The following is a 24,153-nucleotide window of genomic DNA, read 5'->3' as shown; positions in this document are numbered from 1 at the left end:
AGAAGAAATATGGGTATGTACAATGACTTATTCTCCTAAGTTTTATAGATCAAACTTGATTATTAAAACAAATTGTAACACCATCTGGTGTGCAAGGCAATGGCATTTTAAAAGTGAATAAATAAAGGGACCTAAATGGATGTAAGGTTTCCACACTTCACAGAGTGGTAAAATGTTAATACACAGAGGCTAAGTCACATAGATATGTTTTAATACCCTGAGTAACCACTACAAAACTATACAAAGACATACATTCAGAAGCACTATAAATAAATCTAAATGAAATCCTTAAAAGTTCAAGTAATGCACAGGACATTGAGAACAAGAACCAAAGGAAATGAGTAGAAAACAAATACTAAAATGTCTGACTTACATGCTAAAATACCACCAACTACCTTACTAAATACACCAATCAAAAGACAGATGAGAAGAGTAGACATCATTTCAAATTTAACAACACAGATAGATTAAAAGTAAGAGTGGGAAAACATTGCCTATAGTAATATCTAATAAAATATACTTTAGAGCAAAAAAATTATTAGAGGGACATAACATAATTATTATAGGATCACTCTATCAGAGTGGCATAATAATCTTAAATGTGTACAAACTAGAATCTCAAAATACATAAAAGAAAAACTAGTGAAATGAGAGAGAGAAACCCACAATTATATCTGGGGACTCCAACATCCACCTCTCACCAGTTTATAAAACTACTAGGTAGAAAATCATCAAGAATGTAGAACTGAAAGGCCAGGCATGCTGGCTCACACCTGTGATCCCAGCACTTATGAGAAGTCAAGGCGAGAGGATTGTCTGTGGCCAGGAGCCAGGAGTTTGAGACCAGTCTGGGCAACATAGCAAGACCCTGTCTACAAAAAGTAACAGAATTTGCTGGGTATGGTGGCACGTGCCTGTAGTTCCAGCTAGTTGGGAGGCTGAGGTGGGAGGATCACATGAGCCCAGGAGTTTGAGGCTGCAGTGAACTATGATCATACCAGTGCTTTCCAGCCTGAGTGACAGAGACCCTGTCTCTTAAAGAATATAAAAGTGAAAAATACAGTCACCCAACACAATCTAACTGACATATATTGAGTGCTATACTCAACAGCAGTATAGATATTCAAGCTCAGATAGAGCATATACAAAAAAAACAAAAAAAACAAACAAAAAAAAAAAAAAAAAAAAAAACCATATCCTGGCCCTAAAACAAGCCTCAACAAATTGAAAGTAAGCATAATTATTACTGCATTATGACCACAATGTAAAACAACTAGAAATTAAAAATGAAAAGATAGTAACAAGACTCGCCGAACACTTTGACAACACATTTCTAAATAATCCATGGGACAAAGAGGAAGTCTCAAAATTTAAAAGCACACCATAAACTTTCCTCTGTCCAGTCTAGCATGTAAAGAGTTTGGAATTCATCACTCCCATCCGAATAGCAATAAAAGAGCTAACAATCTGAAAATTAACAACTTTTCTCAAATCTGTCAGAGAACTGAGTTCACAGGACAAACTGCTGCCCTCACAATTAGAGGCAGACAGGTAAATACAGAAGAACCACAATTTATCAAACAGCAGAAATCCGTGAGCAGAACGCTGCAATAGGAATCAGTACAAGAGTAGGGAAAACAAATTGAACAATTATTGGAGGCTCAGTGTGGACAAATTTAAGGGTTAATAACAACAACAACAAAAAAAACAAAAAAAAAAACAAAAAAAAACAAAAAAACAAAGAAACCCTCCAGGAGACCATCTTAGGGATGACTCCATTGTTTTGTGAGCATTTTCACCAGGAGCACTACCAGATTCTGACAGTGGAAAAGAAAAAGCCATTTTGAAAGTAACCATTTTGAGATACACCGAGCTTTCTGTTCTTCTTAAGAAGAGCTGACATCAAACTACTTCACTGGAACATAACTGGCTTGAGTTTTGCCACAGTCTAATCAAACTGGGAGAAGAGTAATACCCACCTCCAGTCCTCTCTAGCCTTCCACATGTGGGGGAGGAAAATACGTAGCTTTTCTGTCTCAAAAAAGCGGGTGGAGAAGTATAAAAAGCATTTCTGAAAGTCACAGCCCTGGGGCACAAGCCCACTAAAACACTGTGACCCTATCATGGGACAATAGAACATCTCTACTTCCTCCATATCTTACCGCCACATCAGTTAGGCTCTTGCATAATAGCAGGGTAATATATCTGAAAGAATTTAGAAGAATTATGATTAATATACTTAGGGGACCAATGAAGAAAATGCAAGAACATGAGAAGGAAAAATAAATGCTACAAATCAAATATAATGTAATAGAAATGAAGAATGGCTTGGATGGGCTCACCAATAGACTATTAGACTGAACATGGCCAAGGAAAAAGAAAATCAGTGAGTTTAAAGAAATGTCAATAGAACCCTCCTAAACTGAAATGAAACCAGAAAAAAAGTGAAAAAGACATAACAATATCCAAGAAATGTGGGACAATTAGAAAATGTGTAACATAACTTTATGTAGTGTAGCATAACATTACATAAAGATGTAATGGCAATACCAGAAGAAGGAGAAAGAGAAAAATGAAGAGAAGAAAAATTTGAAGCAATAATGACTGAGAATTTCCCAAAAGTAATGATAGACACCAAACCACAGATCTAGGAAGCTCAAAGAACTCCAAGAAGAATAAATACCCAAAACTCCATACCTAGGCATATCATATTCAAACTGCAGAAAATCAAAGACAAAGAAAAAATCTTGAAAGGAGCTTTAGAGGGGGAAGAAAACTTAAATTTAGAGTAGCAAGGATAAGAATTACATTGGACTGCTCAGAGCCATGCCAGAAGGAAGGTAGTGAATCAAAAAGTTAAAGTATCAAAAGTAGAAAAGCCCCAATCTAGAAATTTGTGTCCAATGAAATTATGCTTCAAAAGTTAAAAGCTTAAAGAAAAATGGTGAACTAGGAAAATTCAAACCATCTTTCCCCCATTAAAAAACATTAAAAAGGAACTACTAAAACTTATATAGCTGTATAGGAGTTCTGGAAATCAGTCAGTGATTAATAGAAACCAAGCAAATGCCCAATGAAGAAAAAGTCACATTCAAAAAGCTAGGAAATTTCATGGCATTGTTACTTACTTTTGACCCACACCTTCCCTAGTGTTATATGCTTTTGGGGAAGAGGTGGCTCAGTCCCCAGCTCTCCTTCAAACCAGAGAGAGAAGAGTAGAACTAATTTTCCATGTTCTAACCTGTCTGAGGGCAACCTGGTGGATTGATTTCTGTCACCTAAACTGGAGCTTAGATGGCCAAAAGTGATACGGTTCAGATCTCAAGCTAAGAAAAGTCATTAGAAGCAGTGAGTACAGCTCATGAAAACCACAGGGGGACTATAGACCCATAGACCCCAAGATCAGGAGATTATTGGTAGGGGAAAACAATTTAACTGCCATGTCCCCAAAAAGAAGCCACAGTGAGACTCAGGGAAACTAAGACACATAAAAGTTGACTATATGTGGGGAAATTGGAGAAAAAGAGCTCAGAGAAAATACAGGCTGAGAAAAGGCCTTCTAAGGCTGGGATTGCCTGGGCCAATCCCAAGGACAAAAATATACCCTGCTAATTAATAAAAGTCTATACCTGCAAGGAGCTAGTCTGCAAAGACCAGAAAAATACTGCTTTTTTTTTTTTTCAAATGCCTAATTTTCAAAAAATATATAGCAAGGCATAGAAAAAAACACAAAAGCCTAGTCTATTTATAGAAACAAAATAAATCTACAGAAATCATCCAAAAAGAGACATAGGCATCAAATGTACTAGATAAAGACTTTAACACACTTCTTTAAATATGTAAAAAGAACTAAAGGAAATCAAGAAAACAGTATGTGAGCAAACTTTAAAAAATCAATGAAAGATAGAATTTTTTTTTAAAAAGTCATGGGCTAAAAAATAAACTCCTTTGAAATACTTGCTAGAGTGGTTCAACATCAGACTCTAATAGACAGAAGGAATCAGAACTTGGAGACAGATCATTTAAAGTTGTCAAATCTGAGGAGCAAAAATTTTAAAAGAATGAAGAAAAGTGAATAGAGTCTAATGGATTAATGAGACACCATTAAGGAGACCAAAAAAAAAAAAAAAAATGCATCATAAAATTTCCAGAAGAAAAAGGAAAAGGGTCAAGGAGGTTATTTGAAGAAATAATGTCTGAAACCCTCCCAAATTTGAGGAAAGAAATGAATATGTAAATATAAGAAGTTCAACAAATTCCATGTAGGATTTAGCCAAAGAGACTCACACCAAGACACATTATTATCAAATTATTGGATGAGAAAAATCTTGAAAGAAGGAAGAGAAAAGCAATTTATCACATAAAAGATATTCTCAATAAGACCATCAGTTTGTTTCTCAGCAGAAACCTTCAAGACCAGAAAACAGAAAATTCATACATTTAAAGTGCTGAAAGAAAAAAAAAAAAAAAGTACTCTGAAAATTGAGAATTCTGTATCTGGCAAAACTGTCCTTCAAGATTGAGAGTGATAGGCCAAAGATGGCCAACTAGACACAGCCAGGAGGAACATCTACGACTGAGAGACTGGAACATCAGGAAGACTGGCAAATTCCAAGCAAATCTTCAGAGGGAAGGCATTAAGAGTAGATGGAGGAAAGGAGTAGATGCTGGGCTGAAGGGGTAGGTATCTGGGAACCCTACAAGGGAATACAAAGCACTGGGACTCATTCCTCATGGGGATGAGCAATGGGGGGAATAGGCAAGAAGCAGCCTGCTCCCATTATGGACCTCTGAAATCTGGGCAGCAGGAAATGCCATGACCCCCATGGACACTTAAGCTGGCAGGGAGTACTTCTTAGAGATGTGCTAGGACCTAGACTCCAGCTTGCACAGAGCCCAGAGGGTTTGGTGTGGGAATATCTGCATGGGAGCAATGCCAGGGATGCCCATCCTCCAAGGCTTCCCATGCTTTTCTAGGATACTTTGGTCATAGAATGAATGTCAGACCTGGACAGAACAGGGCTGTCTTGCTTGTGAAATGAGGCCAGTTCAATCTGAGTGCCCACCTGTCTGTTGCCCTCTCCCAGGACCCCAGCCTGACTGCACCTGCTGGCAGTGCAGCCTTGGATGCCCAACCAAGGTGCTTCCTAGGGACCCTCATTATATCTCCTTCACCAGCAGACCGTGCCTCACCACAGGAGGTCCCCAGCAGAGCATCCACTGACAGAGTACACCATTCCCCCACACACCCTCCCCATTACAGCCTTCCCCACACCACTTTGCCAGGACACTCTTGCTCATGGCCACCCTGCAACTGCTTTGCTGGTGCACATGTACAAGTGGACCTCACCTCCTCTCCTCTGTCAGTGTGCAAGTATGCATGCACCCCACCACTGCTGCCAGTGTGAGTGTAACCCATTGCCCCACCACCACCACTAATGTTTCAGCATTCAGCTGTGCAACAATTTCGTGTGAATGTGCACACACACTGGTGATCACAACTCTCCCACGCTGCCACTACAACTGGTATAAATAAGTGCTGAATGCTGGCAGCTCCATACCCTGACACTGTCAACAGTGCAAATGCACACATGGAGGCCAGCAGCCCCACATCCACCAGTGCCCCACTGCCACTGCCACCAGCATGAGTGCAAGCACAGGCACTGGCAACCTTTCCCGTGCCTATGGCCCACCGCCAGCAGGAGTATGCACAGGAATGCTTCAACCTCGCTTCTACCAGTATCCCACCCCAGCCAATGTACATGCACTCCACCATGCTGCCACAGCTACTGGCACATTCAAGCAGCCACAGCTTGTGCTGTCACTGCCCCAATGAAGTGCTTTGGTTGGCACCAGCCATTAGAGTGTTGTGCCCAGTGGAGTGGGAACACCTCAGCCCCCTCCAGCACAGCAGGCTTCTAACTGCAAGGAGCTGGAGAAGAAAGCCAGGTGCCTAGTACTTCCCCCCAGAGTCAGAGCATACAGATCAGGAGTGCTGAGCTGAGCCTGGGCCCCATACAATCTTCCACAAATGAAGACAGTCAAACCGACCTTATACCACAATCAAACTCTCAAGGGCATCAAAGAAGATAATAGCAAAAACACCAAAAGGATAGCAGCTTCAAAGATCAAGAAAACAGTCTACACAGATAAGAAATAAACAGTGCAAAAACTGTGGCAACTCCAAAACCCAGAGTGTCTTACCTCCAAATGACTGCACTAGTTCCACAACAGTGGTTCCTAACAAGGCTGTAATGACAAAAATAGAATTCAGAATATGGAGAGAAATGAAGATCATCAACATTCAGAAGAAAGTGGAACCCCAATTCAAGGAATCTAAGGAACACAATAAAATGATACACGAGATAAAAGACAAAATGGCCATTTTAAGAAACAACCAAATTGATCTGATAAAGCAGAAAGCTCCAAGAATTTCAGAATACCATTACAGGTATTAACAGCAAAAATAGACCAAGCTGAGGAACAAATCTCAGAGCTTGAAGACTGGTTCTACAAAATAACCCAGACAACAACCACAACAACAAAATGAAAACGCAAGAATGAACGAAAGCTCTGAGAAAGATGGTATTATGTAGACACCAAATCTATGAATCATTGGTGTCCCTGGGAGAGAGGGAGAAATAGCAAGCAATGTGGACAACATATTTAAGGATATCATTCAAGAAAATTTCCCCAACATTGCTAGAGGCCAACAGTCAAATTCAGAAAATGCAGAGAACCCCTGAAGATACTATACAAGATGATCATCCCCAGGACACATAGATCTTCCAAGGTCAAAATTAAAGAAACCATATTAAAGGAAGCCAAAGAGAAGGGACAGGTCACCTACAAAGGGAACCCCATTAGGAAAACAAAGGACATTTCAGCAAAAAACCCTATAAGTCAGAAGAGAATTAGTGCCTATATACAGCATCTTTAATGAAAAATTTCAATCAAGAATATCATATCCAGCCATACTAAGCTTCATAAGCAAAGGAGAAATAGGATCCTTCTCAGACAAGCAAATGCTATGGGAATTTGTTAGCTCCAGACTTGCCTTACAAGAGGCCCTGAAGGGAGTACTAAATATGGAAAGGGAAGACTGTTACCAGCCACCTCAAAAACACACTTAAATGCATAGACCATGCACTTGGTCTATGACACTAAGAAGTGACCACACAATCAAGTCTGCATAATAACCAGCTAACGACTTGATGACAGGACCAAATCCACACATATCAATATTAACCTTGAATGTAAACAGGATAAGTGCTTTAGTTAAAAGGCACAGAGTGACACATTGGATAAAGGAGGCAAGACCAACAGTATGCTGTCTTCAAGACACCCATCCACATGCAATGACACCTATAGGCTCAAAGTAAAGGGATGAAGAAAAATCTACTAAGCAAACAGAAAACAGAAAGAAGTAGGGGTTGTTATTCTACTGTTAGTCAAAACAGACTTAAACCAACAATGGTCAAAAATCAAACAAAGAAGGGCATTACATAATGGTAAAGGATTCAATTTAAAAAGAAGACCCACCCTTCATAAATATATGCACAAACACAGGAGCACCCAGATTCATAAAGCAGGTTCTTAGAGACCTATGAAGAGACTTAGATAACCACACGATAATAGTAGAAGACTTCAACAACCCACTGACGATATTAGACAGGTCATCAAGGCAGAAAGTTAACAAAGATATTTGTGACCTGAACTCGACACTTGACCAAATGGACCTAACAGACATCTACAGAAATCTACCCCCAAAAACAACAGAATATGCATTATTCTCAGAAGCACATGGCACATACTCTAAAGTCAACCACATAATCGGCCATAAAACGATCCTCAACAAATTCAAAAAACCCCAATATCTTACCAAACACACTCTTGGACCACAGCACAATAAAAATAGAAACCAATACTAAGAAAATCACTCAAAACTATACAATCACATAGAAATCAAACAACCTGCTCCTGAATGACTTTTGGGTAAATAATGAAATTAGGGCAGAAATTAACAAATTATTTGAAACCACTAAGAACAAAGATACAACATTCCTTCTTAACACTGCTTTAGCTTTGTTCAATTTGGTGACACAGCAAAAGCAGTGTTAAGAAGGAAGTTTATAGCACTAAACACCCACATGAAAAAGGTAGAAACATCTCAAATTAACAACCCAACATCACACCTAGAGAAACTACAAAAACAAGGTAAATCCAAAGATAAAAGAAGACAAGAAATAGCCAAAATCAGAGCAGAAGTGAAAGATACTGAGATGAAAAAAAAAAAAATCAATGAATCCATGAATTGATTCATTAAAAGAATAAATAAGATTGATGGACTGATAACTAGACTAATAAGCAAAAGGGAAAAGATCCAAATAAACATAATCAGAAATGACAAAGGGCACATTACCACCAACCCCAGAGAAATACAAAATCCTCAAAGACTGCCACAAACACCTCTATGTAAACAAACTAGAAAACCTAGACAAAATAGATAAATGTCTGAAAAAATACAGCTTCTCAAGATTGAACCATGAAGACACTGAATCCCTGAACAGGCCAATAATGAATTATAAAACTGACTCAGCAATAAAAAGCCTGCCACCCAGGACCAGGCAGATTCACAGCTGTATTCTACCAAGTGTATAAAGGAGAGCTGGTACCAGCATTCTTACTGAAACTATTCCAAAAAGTTGAGGAAGAGTGATTCCTCCCTAACTCATTCTTTGAAGCCAGCATTATTCTGACTGCAAAACCTGGCAAAGACACAACAACAACAACAACAAAACTTTAGGCCAACGTCCTTGATGAACATATATGCAAAAATCCTCAACAAAATGCTACCAAACTGAATCAAGCAGCACATCAAAAAGGTAATCTACCACAATCAAGTAAGCTCTATCCCTGAGATGCAAGGTTGATTCAAGATATACAAATGAATAAATGTGATTAATTACATAAACATCTATTTTTAAAACCACATAATTATCTCACTAAATGAAGAAAACACTTTTGATAAAATGCAGTATCATTTCATGTTAAAAACCCCAAGGAAGTAGACATTGAAGGAACATACCTCAAACCAATAAAAGCTATCTATGACATAGCAGTAGCCCAAATCATACTGAATGGGCAGAACTTGGAATAATTCCACTTGAGAACTGGAACAAGACAAGGATGTCCACTATCACCACTCCTATTCAACATAGTACTGGAAGTACGAGCCAGATAAGTCAGGCAAGAGAAAGGAATAAAAGGCATCCAAATAGAGAGGAAATCAAACAATCTCTGTTTGCAGATAATATAATGCTGTACCTAGAATATAATACTAGATATAATGCTATTCCACAGTCTCTTCCCGAAAGCTGCTTAAGCTGACGAACAACTTGATCTGACACACAATTTCAGCAGTTTCAGGATACAAAATTAACATAGAAAAATTAGTAGCATTCCTATACAACAACAACCATGCTGAGAGCCAAATCAAGAATGCAATCTCATTCACAATAGCCACAAAAAAAAAAAATAAAATATCTTGGAATACAGCTAACCAGGGAGGTGAAAGAACTATACAATGAGAATTATAAAACACTGCTCAAAGAAATCAGAGATGAGACAAACAAAGGAAAAACATTCCATCCATGTTCACAGACAGGATGAGTCAATATTTTTTAAATGTCCATACTTCCCAAAGCAATTTGCAGATTCAATGCTATTCCTGTCAAACTAACAACGAAATTCTTCACAGAATTAGAAAAACTATTTTGAAGTTTATACCAAAAGAGAACCCAAATACCTAACGCAATCCTAAGCAAAAACAAATAAAAAAACAACAAACAAAACCAAATCTGGAGGTATCACGTTACCCAATTTCAAACCATACTACAAAGCTACACTAACCAAAACACAAAATAGCATATTACAAAAAACAAATCAGACATAGAAAATTGGAACAGAATAGAGAACCCCAAAATAATGCTGCAGGCCTACAACCATATAGTCTTCAACAAAGTTGAGAAAAACAGGTAATGGGAAAAGGAGTTCCTGTTCAACAAAAAGTGCTAGGATAACTGGCTGGCCATATTCAGAAGACTGCAATGGGATGCCTTCCATACACCATATACAAAAATCAACTCAAAATGGATTAAATACTTACATATAATACCTAAGACTATAAAAATCTTGGAAGACAACCTAAGAAATAACATTCTGGACATAAGGTCTTGTAAAGAATTCATGATGAGCATGCCAAAAGCAATAGCAACAAAAACAAAAATTGACAAATGGGATCTAACTAAACTAAAGAGCTTCTCCCCAGCTAAAGAAACTATCAACATAGTAAATTGACAACCTGCGGAATGGGAGAAAATATTTACAAACTATGCATCGAACTAAGGTCTAATATCCAGAATCTACAAGAAACTTAAACGAATTTACAAGTTAAAAAAATATTAAAAAGTAGCAAAGGACATGGACAGACACTTTAAAAAAAAAAAAAAAGATATACACACAGCCAATAAGCATATGAAAAAGTGCTCGACATTGCTAATCACAAACCTGCCCATGTACCCCTGAACCTAAAATAAAAGTTAAAATAATCATAAATGAAAGAGAAGACATTAAAACTGGTATCACATATAAAACAAGATTATAAGAGACTATTATGAATAATTATATGCCAAAAAATGGATAACCTAAAAGAAATGGATCAAGTCCTAGACACATACAACCTACCAAGACTGAATCATGATGAAATAGAAAACCTGAACAGACCAATAATGAGTAACCAGATTTATTCAGTAACTAAAAGTCCCTCAGCAAAGAAAACCCAGTACTGGGTGGCTTCACTGCCTATTTCTGCCAAACACATAAAGAAAAACTAGCACCAGTTTTCTTCAAAGTATTGCAAAAGTTGTTGAAGAGGATATTCTCCCTAACTCATTCTACAGGGCCAGCATTACCTTGATACCAAAACCAGATAAAGATACAACAGAAAACGAAAACTATAGGCCAATATTCCTGATGAACATAGCTGAAAAAATTCTCAACAAAAGAGCAAATTGAATCCAACAGGACAAGAAAAAGATAATACATCATTATTAATTGGGATTTAATCCAGGGATGAAAGGATGGTTCAACATACACAAATCAGTAAACATGATAAAACACATCAACACAATTAAGAACAAAAGCCATATGATTATCTCATCAGGTACAGAAAAAAACATTTGATAAAATTCATCATTCCTACATGATAAAAACTCTCAACAATGTAGGCATAGCAGGAGCATACCCTAACATAATGAAGGCATATATGAAAAATCCACAGCTAACATCATACCAGATGGGGAAAAGCTAAAAATATTTCCCATAAAAACTAAAACAATACGAGGATACCAACTTCTACCACTCTCATTTAACATAGCACTGGAAATTCTAGGCAGAGCAGTGAGGCAAGAGAAAGAAATAAAAGACATTTGAATTGGAAAAGAGGAAGTCAAAAATTTCTTCTTTTCAGATGACATGACTTTATATTTAGAAAACCTTGAAGAGTCCACTAAAGAATTCTTAGAACTGATAAACTCAGTAAAGTCCCAGAATACAAAATCAACATACAAAAATCAGCAGTGTTTCTATATACCTATTATGAATTAGCTGAAAAAAATAAATCAAGAAGAAAATCCTATTTACACTAGCTAAAAAAAAAAAAAAAAAAAAAAAAAAAAAAAAAAAAACCTAGGAATAAATGATAAATGTAACCAAGGAGGTGAAGGACCTCTTCAAGGAAACTACAAAATACCAATGAAGCAAAACGGAAGAGGACACAAACTAGTGATGCTCAGGAATAAGAGTTAATATTGTTAAGGTAATTATACTACCCAAAGCAATCTACAGATTCAATACAGTCCCTATCAAAATATCAATGACATCTTTCACAGAAATGGAAAAAAATCAATCCCAACATTCTTATAGAAGCAAAAAAGGGCCCAAATAGCCAAAGCAATCATGTGCAAAAATAACAAAGCAGGAGGTATCACATTACCAAATTTGAAAATATATTACACAGCTATGGTAACCAAAACAGCATAGTACTGATTTAAAAACAGACACATTGACCAATGGAAAAGAATAGAGAACCCAGAAATATTGCCTAGAAGAAAACCTAGGCAATACCATTCAGGACATAGGCATGGGCAAGGACTTCATGTCTAAAACACCAAAACAATGGCAACAAAAGCCAAAATTGACAAATGGGATCTAATTAAACTAAAGTAAAGAGCTTCTGCACAGCAAAAGGAACTACCATCAGAGTGGACAGATAACCTACAGAATGGGAGAAAATTTTTGTAATCTACCCATCTGACAAAGGGCTAATATCCAAAATCTACAAAGAACTCAAACAAATTTACAAGAAAACAAACAAATAACCCCATCAAAAAGTGGGCAAAGGATATGAACAGATGCTTCTCAAAAGAAGACATTTATGCAGCCAACAGACACATGAAAAAATACTTATCATCACTGGTCATCAGAGAAATGCAAATCAAAACCACAATGAGATACCATCTCACACCAGTTAGAATGGCAATCATTAAAAAATCAAGAAACAGTAGGTGCTGGAGAGGATGTGGAGAAATAGGAACACTTTTACACTGTTGGTGGGACTGTAAATTAGTTCAACCATTGTGGAAGACAGTGTGGCGATTCCTCAAGGATCTAGAACTAGAAACACCGTATGACCCAGCCATCCCATTACTGGGTATATACCCAAAGAATTATAAATCATGCTGCTATAAAGACACATGCACACGTATGTTCATTGAGGCACTATTCACAATAGCAAAGACTTGGAATCAACCCAAATGTCCATCAGTGACAGACTGGATTAAGAAAATGTGGCACATACACACCATGGAATACTATGCAGCCATAAAAAAGGATGAGTTTGTGTCCTTTGTAGGGACACGGATGCAACTGGAAACCATCATTCTCAGCAAACTGTCACAAGAACAGAAAACCAAACACCAAACGTTCTCACTCATAGGTGGGAATTGAACAATGAGAACACTTGGACACAGGAAGAGGAACATCACACACCAGGGCCTGTTGTGGAGTGGGGGTGGAGGGAGGGATAGCATTAGGAGATATACCTAATGTAAATGACGAGTTGATGGGTTCAGCACACCAACATGGCACATGTATACATATGTAACAAACGTGCATGTTGTGCACATGTACCCTAGAACTTAAAGTATAATTTTAAAAAATTCTCAACATCACTAATCATTAGAGAAATGCAAATCAAAACCATAATAAGATATTATTTTACCCCAGTCAGAATGGCTATTATTAAAAATATGAAAAAATCATATGCAGAGAAAACAGAACTCTTATACACTGTTGGTGGGAATGTAAATTAGTACAGACACTATGGAAAGAAGTAGAGAGAGATCTCAAAAAAAAAAGTAAAATTATCATTCAATCCCACTACTATGTATCTATCCAAAGGGAAAGAAATATATCAAGTAATACATGCACTCCATCAATATGTCTATCAATGAATGAATGGATAAAGAAAATGTGGTATGTATACACAATGGAATACAACTTAGCTATATGAGAGAATGAAGTCATTTGCAGCAAGATGGATGGAACTAGCAGTCATTATCTTAAAAGAAATTAGCCAGGTACAAAAATACAAATATCACATGTTCTCACTCATATGTGGGAGCTAAAAAGTTTGATTATGTGGAAGTAGAGAGGGAAAAGATAGATAACAGAGACTGATGCCTTAGTCCATTTGCATTACCATACATGAAGCTAGGTAATTTATTTTAAAAAATAGGTTTATTGGGTTCCTGGTTCTGCAAGCTGTACAAAAAGCATAGCACCAACATCTGCTTCTAGTGAAAGTTTCAGGGAGTTTCCAATCGTGGTGCAAAGTGAAGTGGAGCAGGCAACACATGATCAGAGATGAGGAGGAAAGAGAGGGTGAGGAGCAGTGTCATACTCTTTTAAACAACCAACTCTACCATGAACTGATAGAGTAACAACTCATTCATTACCATGGGGATGGAACCAAGCCATTCATGAAGGTTCCATCCCCATAACTCAAACACCTCCCGTTAGGAACTCCCTCCAACATTGGAGATCAAATTTCAACGTGAGATTGGAAAGGACAAATATCCAAACTATATCAACTGGAAAGGGTGAATGGGAGAATTGAGGAGGATGAAGAGAAGTGGGTTAATGAGTACAAACATACAGTTGGATTGAAGGAATATATCCAATATTTGATAGCAGAGTAGGGTGAGTACAGTTAACAAAACTATATTATACTCACGTGATGGAAACCCTAAACACCCTGAACTGATCACCACACAGTATATATATGTAACAAAATTTCACATGTACCCTATACATTTGTATAAATTTTTTAAAAGTGTGATTTTCACATAGTGATAGACATATGGACCAGTGACGTAGAACTGAGAGTCCGAACAAACCAACACATCTATGGCCATTTCTTTCTTTTTTTTTTTTTTTTTTTTTTTTTTTTTTTTTTTTTTTTTTTGGACAAAGCTTCCAGGTATATTCAATGAGTGAAAAAAAAAAAAAAAAAAAAAAAAAAAGAAGTTTCTTCAACAAATGATACTAGAAAAACTGAATTTGCATATGCAAAGTAACAAAGTTGGATGTTTACCCCACAACATAAACAAAAATTAACTCAAATGGATCAATGACCCAGGTATAATAGATAAAACTGTAAAACTATTGTTAAAAAAAAAAAAGGTGTAAATCTTCATGTCCTTGGGTTTAGCAACGCATTTGTAGAGGACACAAGAAGCACAAACCACAAAGCAGTTAATAGATAAATTGAACTTCATTAAAATTAAATAATTTTATGTATCAAAGCTCATTATTAAGAAAGTGAAAGAGACATTATCAAGATGGCTGACTAGACGTGTCTCATGCTCTTTTCATTCACAAAGAAAGACCTTAGCAATAAAAAACCACACTTAAGAGAACGCTGTAATTCCAGCAAGGAAATGATAAAAACATTCTCAAATATTGAAACTTGGGATGGCAGCACAGAAAGAGAACCAAATAAAGTGAAAAGACAACCCACAAAATGGTGGGAAATATTTGATGACTTTTATCTAATAAGGGTTTAGTGTCTCAGATATATGAACTCCTAAACTCGACAACAAATAGACAAAAACCTAATTTAAAAATGGGAAAAGTACACAGCTAACATCATACTCAATGATTAAAGATTGAAAGCATTTCATGTAAGGTCAGGAATAAGACAAAGATATTCATTCTCACCATTTCTATTCAAAACAGTACTGGAAGTCCGAGGCAGAGCTATAGTAATTAAAACAATGTAGCACTAGCATTAAAACAATGTAGTACTAGCATAAAAACAGACATGCAGACCAATGGAAGAAAATAGAAATCCAGAAATAAATCCTCATGTATATGGTTAAATTATCTTCCACAAATGCTAAGGCCACTCAATGGGGAAAAGGAGAGTCTTTTCAAAAAATGGTTCTGACAAAACTGGATATTCACATACAAAAGAACCCTTATCTTATATACAAAAATTAACTCAAAATGAATTAAAGACCTAAATGTAAGACCCCAAAATATAAAAATCCCAGAAGAAAACATAGGCCAAAACTTCATGACATGGGATTTGGAAGTGATTTCATGGCTATGACATGAAATGCACAGGCAACAGAAGCAAAAATAGACAAATGGTAATACATCAAACTTAAAAATTGTGTTCATCGAAAATTAATAACAGAGTGAAAAGGCAACTTATGGAATGGCAGAAAACATTTACAAATTATATATCTGATAAAGGGTTAATACCCAGAATAATAAAGAACTCCTACAACAAAACAACAATGAAACAAACCAAATAAATAAATTTAAAATGTGCAAAGAACTTGAATAGACATTTCTCCAAAGGTAATATACAAATGGCAAAAAAGCACATGAAAAAAATGCTCAATATCATTAATCATTAGGGAAATACACATCAAAACCACGATGAGATATTATCTTGCACCCATTAGAAGGGCTACTATAAAATAAAAATCAGAATATAACAAATGTTGGCAAAGATGTAGAGAAATCTGAACCCTTGTGCATTATTGATGGGATTTTAAAATGGTGCAACCGATGTAGAAAACAACATGGCAGTTTCTAAAAACTTTAAAATAGGGCTTCCACACGATCCAGCAATCCCACTTCTGTGGGTATATACCGAAGAGAATTGAATGAAAGCAGGAACTCAACTAGATGCTTGTAGACCAATGTTCATAGTAGCATTATTAATGAAAGCCAAAAGGTGGGAGCAACCCAAGCATCCAGTGATGGATGAATGAACAAAATGTGACATATACATACAATAGAATATTATTCAGCTTTAAAATGGAAGAAAATTCTGTAACATACTATGATATGGTTTGGATTTTTGTCACCACCCAAATCTTATGTTGAATTGTAATCCCCAGTTGTGATGGTTAATATTGAGTGTCAACTTGATTGGGTTGAAGGACTCAAAGTATTGATCCTGGGTGTGTGTGTGAGGGTGTTGACAAAGGAGATTAACATTTCTATCAGTGGACTGGGGAAGGCAGACCCACCACCCTTAATCTGGTGGGCATAATTGAATCAACTGACAATAAATCTAAAGTAGGCAGAAAAATGTGAAAATGCGACACTGACCTAGCCTCCCAGCCTACGTCTTCCTCCCATGCTGGATGCTTTCTGCCCTTGAACATAGGACTTCATGTTCTTCAGTTTTGGAACTCAGACTGGTTCTCCTTGCTCAACCTGCAAATGGCCTATTGTGAGATCTTGTGATTGTGTGACTTAATAAAATCTGCTATATATATGCACACATATATGTACATATACACATATATATGTGTATATATATGTCTCTGTGTGTTTGTATGTATGTGTGTGTGTATATATATGCACACATATATATACACATATATTCCATTACTTCTGTCCCTCTGGAGAACCCTAATACAGATTTTGGTACCAGAAGTGGGGAGGTTCTGGAGTTGGCTGCTTCATATGATTAAAACCAAAAATACTAAGTACTCTACTTCTAATATTATGGAAAACACTGATAGTTCTTGCCTTGAACTGTTTAGATAGTTTTGCAAAATAAATGCATTTGACACTCCTGAATCATTGCTTCTGAGAGGCAAGGAGTTTAGTGACTCTATACAAAATACCTTTGACCATATGTGGAGAACCAAGGAACATAATGAAGCTGGTTGGTTGTCCCTAAGTTCAGTAGCAAAAGTGATGAAAGAAAATAATGAACTCAGGGATTCTATCTCCCGGCTTCAGAAGCAGATACAGAGCCTTAAATCTGCTAGGATTGCCCTGAGTGGGAGTCTTATCTTCTGTAGAGAAAGAGCAGAAATTGTGGAAAAATACACACAAGCTCTTATCAGTTGAGTAGCTGACCTGGAACGAAAGGTGCATGCACAGCCTTGCCAGGTGTCTACTGTTAACGTGAGGGCATTGATTTGGAAAACAATAGGACCCTGCAACTTGGATTGGGGACATATGGGAAGACCCTGATGAAGCTTGGGACACTGAGTTTGTAAACTCTGATGAACATTTTTGCCAGAAGAAACAGCTTCCCCCTCCTCAGTAGTGGCAACACCCCCTCCCTAACCTATACTGCCATGAGCCATTCCACCTTTGTCTGAGGATATAAACGCTGTGCTGCCTGAGGCAATAGTGATGGCCTCCCCTGAGGCAGTTACCAGGCAAGGTAATGTTCATTCTCCTCAGAAGCCACCCCCAACACCCCTGTTTGCTACTAGACCAATAACTAGACTCAAGTCCCACTTGGCCCCTACAGATGAGGTTGAGAGTGTGACCCATGAGGAGGTGTGCTACATTTGAAAAGAAAGAGAGTTGTCTAATTTATATAAATGGAAATCTGGAGAACAGGCATGGGAATGGATATTAAGGGTGTGGGATGATGGCAGAAGGAGCAGAGTTTGATCAGACTGAATTTATTTATTCACGCCCACTAAGTAAGGACTCTGCATTTAATTTTGCAGCTTGGGGAGTTAAAAAAGGTTATAATAGTTTATTTGCTTGGTTAGCTGAAATATGGATTAGAAGATGGCCCACTGTGAGCGAACTTGAAATGCCTGATCTCCCTTGGTTTAATGTAGAGGAAGGGATCTAAAGGCTTAGGGAGATTGGGACAGTGGAGTGGATTAGTCATTTCAGACTTACTCATCCCAGCTTGGAGGATCCAGAAAATATACCCTTGACCAATGCCTTGAGAAATAGATTTGTGAGGGCAGCACCTGCATCTTTGAGGAGCCCTGTAATTGCTGTTCTCTGTATGTCAGATCTAACAGTGGGAACCACAGTTACTCAAGTACAAAATGTAAATACAGTAGGAATAATTGGATCTCAAGGTGGCAGGGGCCAAGTAGTGGCACTCAATTGTTAAAGGTAAGGTGGGTGTAGCTACCATAATGGACAGCAGAGGCAAAGCAGCAATCAGAATAGTTTAACTCGTGTAGAGCTCTGGCATAGGCTAATTAATTACCGTATTCCTAGAAGTGAAATTGATAGGAAGCCTACTGAATTCTTACATAATTTATACAAGTAGAAAATTTCTAGGTCAAATGGATAAAAGACTAATATGAATTATAAAAACAGAGAATCATGGCCCCTCAATCAATTTCCAGACTTCAGCCAGTTTACAGACCCAGAATGCCTTGAATGAAGGGGAGGTTGGGACCCTTTAGGAAGGACTGCACTACATTACCAAAATTTATGTTGTTAGGCTTTCTCCCATTCTTCTCCCAAGGAGATCTTGGGCTTTTTACCACAGGAATTGTGCACTGGGGAAAGGGAAATTATCAGACATTTCAGGGACTACTGGACACTGGCTCTGAGCTGATGTGGATTCCAGGGGACCCAAAGCATCACTGTGGTCCTCCAGTTAAAGTATAGACTTACGGAGATGAAGTAATTAATGGAGTTTTAGCTCAAGTCTGACTTGCAGTGGGTCTAGTGGGTCCTTGGACTCATCCTGTGGTCATTTCCCCAGTGCTAGAATGCATAATTGGCATAGACATAATTAGCAGCTGGCAGAACTCCAACACTGGCTTCCTGACTGGTACGGTAAGGACTATTATAGTGGGAAAGGCCAAATGGAAGCCATTAGAGCTGGTTCTACCTAGAAAAATAGTAAATCAAAAACAATATCTCATCCCTGGAGGGATTGTGGAGATTAGTGCCACTATCAAAGACTTGAAAGATACAGGGGTGGTGATTCCCAACACTTGCCTATTCAACTCTCCCATTTGGCTGTGCAGAAGACAGACGGACCTTGGAGAATGACGGTGGATTACTGTAAGCTTAACTAAGTGGTGACTCCAATTGCAGCTGCTGTACCAGATGCGGTTTCATTGCTTGAGCAAATTAACACATCTCCTGGTACCTGGTATGCAGCCACTGATTTGGCAAATGCCTTTTTCTCCATTCCTGTCCATAAGTCCTATCTGAAGCAATTTACCTTCAGCTGGCAAGGCCAGCAGTATACCTTCACTGTCTTACCTCAGGGGTATATCAACTCTCCGGCTTTGTGTCATGATCTTACTCGGAGAGACCTTGATCGCTTTTTGCTTCCACAAGATATCACACTTATCCATTACATTGATGACATTATGCTGATTAGATCCAGTGAGTAAGAAGTAGCAAACACATTGGACTTATTGGTGAGACATTTATGTGCTGGAGGATGGGAAATAAATCCAACTAAAACTCAGGGACCTTCTACCTCAGTAAAATTTCTAGGGATCCAGTGGTGTGGGGCCTGATGACATATTCCTTCTAAGGTGAAGAATAAGTTTCTGCATTTGGCCCCTCCTACAGTCAAGCAAGAGGCATAACACCTCATGGGCCTATTTGAATTTTAGAGGCAACACATTCCATATTTGAGTGTGTTACTCTGGCCCATTTATTGAGTGACCTGAAAGGCTGCCAGCTTGAGTAGGATCCAGAACAGGAGAAGGCTCTGCAATAAGTCCAGGGTGCTGTGTAACCTGTTCTGCCACTTGGGCCATATGACCCAGCAGATCCAGTGATGCTTGAGGTGTCAGTGGCAGGTAGGGATGCTGTTTGGAGTCTTTGGCGGCACCCATAGATGAATTACAGCAGACGCCTCTAGGATTTTGGAGCAAGACCCTGCCATCTTCTGCAAATAACCACTCTCCTATTGAGAGACAGCTCTTGGCTTTTTACTGGGCTTTGGTGGAGCTTTTTACTTGGGCTTTTTACTGGGTTTTTTACTGGGCTTTCAGTTTCCACAACTGAACGTTTGACTATGGGTCATCAAGTCTCCATGTGACCTGAACTGCCTCTCGTGAACTGGGTGCTTTCTGACCCATCTAGCCATAAAGTGAGTCATGCACAGAAGCATTTCATCGTCAAATGGAAGTGGTATATACATGATTGGGCTCGAGCAGGTCCCGAAGGCACATCTAAGTTACATGAGGAAGTGGCTCAAATGCCCATGGTTTCTACTCTTGCCACCCTGCCTTCCACCCTCAGCCTGCACTGATGGCCTCATGGGGAGTTCCCTATGATCAGTTGACAGATGAAGAGAAGACTAGGGCCTGGTTCCCAGATGGTTCTGCACGATATGCAGGCAACACCCAAAACTGGACAGCTGCAGCACTACAGCCCTTTTCTAGGAAATCACTGAAGGACAATAGTGAAGGTAAATCTTCCCAGTGGGCAGAACTTCGAGCAGTGCACCTCATTGTGCACTTTGTATGGAAGGAGAAATAGCCAGATGTGTGATTATATATGACTCATAGGCTGTAGCCAATGGTTTGGCTGGATGGTCAGGGAATTGGAAAAAGCATAATTAGAAAATTGGTGACAAAGAAATTTAGGGAAGAGGTATGTGGATGGACCTCTCTGAGTGGTCAAAAACTGTGAAGATATTTGAATTCTACATGAGTGGTCACCAATGGGTGACTTCACTAGAGGAGGATTTTAATAATCAAGTGGATAGGATGACCTGTTCTGTAGACATCACTCGGCCTCTTTCCCTAGCCACCCCTGTTATTGCCCAATGGGCCCATGAACAAAGTGGCCATGGTGGCAGGCATTGAGGTTACACATGGGGTCAGCAACATGGATTTTCGCTCATCAAGGCTGACCTGGCTATGGCCACCGCTGAGTGCCCAGTTTGCCAGCAGCAGAGACCAACACTGATCCCTCGATATGGCACCATTCCTCGAGGTGATCAGCCAGCTACCTGTTGGCACGTTGATTATATTGGACCTCTTCCATCATGGAAGGGGCAGAGGTTTGTCCTCACTGGAATAGACACATACTCTGGATATGGGTTTTCCTATCCTGCACTCAATGCTTCTCCCAAGACTACCATCCGAGGACTCACAGAATGCCTTATCCAACGTCATGGTATTCCACATAGCATTGCCATTGCCCCTGACCAAGGCACTCACTTTACAGCTACAGAAGTGTGGCAGTGGGCTCATGCTTATGGAATGCACTGGTCTTTTCATGTTCTCCATCATCCTGAAGCAGCCGGATTGATCGAATGGTAGAATGGCCTTTTGAAATCACAAGTACAATGCTAACTAAGTGACAATACTTTGCAGAGGTGGGGCAGAGTTCTCAAGAAGGCTGTGTACATTCTGAATCAGCATCCAGTATATGGTTCTGTTTTTCCCAGAGCCAGGATTCATGGGTCCAGGAATCAAGGGGTGGAAGTGGAAGTGGCACCACTCACCATTACCTCTCTTGCTCCACTAGGAAAATTTTTGCTTCATGTTCCTGCGATATAATGTTCTGCTGGCCTAAAGAACTTAGTACCAGAGGGAGAAAGGCTGCCACCAGAACACATGAAAACGATTCCATTAAACTGGAAGTTAAGATTGCCACCTGGACACTTTGGGCTCCTCCTACCTCTAAGTCAACAGGTTAAGAAGAGAGTTGCAGTGTTGGCTTGGGTGATTGACTCAGACTATCAAGATGAAATCAGTCACTACTCCATAATGGAGGTAAGGAAGAATCATTGAATACAGGAGATCCATTAGGGTGTCTCTTAGTATTGCCATACCCTGTGATTAAGGTCAATGGGAAACTACAACAGCCCAATCCAGGCAGGACTACAAATGGTCCCGACCCCTCAGGAATGAAGGTTTGGGTCACCCCACCAGGAAAAAAACCACCACCTGCTGAGGTGCTTGCTGAAGGAAAAGGGAATGTAGAATGGGTAGTAGAAGGTAGTCATCAATACCAACTATGACCACGTGACCAGCTGCAGCTAGAAAGACTGTAACTGTCATGAGTATTTCTTCCTTCTTTTGCTAAAAGCATGTTTGTGCATGTATACATTTGCACTAAGAAAATATCTTCATTATATTTCCTTTTCCTCTATCATGTGATATAAGCTTTATTGACATCATATCAGCATTTAAGTATTGTTAACTTTACACAATCATATTTGGGTTGGGGATTGGCGCATTTCTGGTGATAGGAAGAATAGTTGTATTATGTTAGGCATAATTATGACCTTATTATTGTCTTTATTTGAAAATTATGTATGATCTCAAGAGATGTGTATGTGTTCACATTGACAAGGGGTGGACTTGTGATGGTTAATACTGAGTGTCAACTTGATTGGATTGAAGGATGCAAAGTATTGATCCTGGGTGTGTGTGTGAGGGTGTTGCCAAAGGAGATTAACATTTGAGTCAGTGGGCTGGGGAAGGCAGACCCATCCTTAATCTGGTGGGCACAATCTAATCAGCTGCCAGCAAATATAAAACAGGCAGAAAAACGTGAAAATGTGAGACTGGCCTGGTTTCTCAGCCTACATCTTCCTCCCATGTTGGATCCTTTCTGCCCTCGAACATCAGACTCCAAGTTCTTCAGTTTTGGAACTCAGACTGACTCTCCTTGCTCCTCAACCTGCAGACAGCCTATTGTGTGAATCTTGTGATTGTGTGAGTTAATACTTAGTAATAATCTCTCTCTCTCTCTCTCTCTCTCTCTCTCTCTCTCTCTCTCTATATATATATATATATATATATATATATATATATATATACACATACACACACACACACACACATATACAGCATATATATTTATATATATATATGTTCTATATATATATGTATTTATGAATATATATTCAATTACTTGTGTCCCTCTAGATAACCCTGGCTAATACACCAGTGTTAGAGGAGGGGCCTAGTGGGAAGTGATTGGATCATGGGGTGGATTTCCCTTTTTCTGTTCCCATGATAGTGAGTGAGTTCTCATGAGATCTTATCATTTAAAAGTGTGTACCACCTACCCTTTTGTTTTCTTCCTGCTACTCTGGACATGTAAGATGTGACTCCTTCCTCTTTGCCTTCTGGCATGATTGTAAGTTTCCTGAGGCCTCCCCAGCCATGCTTCCTGTACAGTCTGTGGAACTGTGAGTCAATTAAACCTTTTTTCTTTATAAATTACCCAGTCTCACGTAGTTCTTTAGAGCAATGTGAGAACGGACTAATACATACTACTAATGAAAACTTTGATGAACCTTGAGGACATCTGCTAAGTGAAGTAAGTCAGTCATGAAAAGACAAATATCACATGGTTGCATTTATATTACATATTTACAGGAGTCAAATTCATAGAAATAAAAAGTAAAATAGTGCTTTCCAGGGGTTGGGGGAAAGGAGAGTTGGAGAGTTGTTTAATGAATATAGAGTTTCAATTTTGCAAGTGGGAAAAAGTTCTGGAGATCTGTTGCACCAACATGTAAATATACTTAACACTACTGAACTGTATACTTTAAAATGGTTGAAATGGTAAATTTTATGTTATCTGTTTTTATCACAATTTTTAAATAAAAGTGTTGCATTATAGGTACTTGATTTGGCGTGAATGCACAGGCTTTGGCCAAGGAAGGAAATAAGTTGGAGGCAGCTCATGAGAGCCTATATTTTATAAGAGCCTATAGTTTACACAGTATTCAAAGCTTGTTTTTCTGACCATTCTATTACATAATTAGTGTTTGGTAGTTACTAACATTTA

The 24,153-nt window shown here is 38.5% G+C and overlaps 1 pseudogene; it reads left to right on the top strand.

The window, feature by feature from the left end:
• Nucleotides 1-17,796: 17,796 nt before the first annotated feature.
• Nucleotides 17,797-22,402, top strand: LOC126945789 (uncharacterized; annotated as a pseudogene).
• Nucleotides 22,403-24,153: the final 1,751 nt, after the last annotated feature.

The sequence above is a fragment of the Macaca thibetana genome, chromosome X (assembly GCF_024542745.1).
Source record: "Macaca thibetana thibetana isolate TM-01 chromosome X, ASM2454274v1, whole genome shotgun sequence".
NCBI lineage: Eukaryota > Metazoa > Chordata > Mammalia > Primates > Cercopithecidae > Macaca > Macaca thibetana.
The sequence above is the reverse complement of the archived record's forward strand: the minus strand, read 5'-3'. Positions and strand labels throughout refer to the sequence as shown.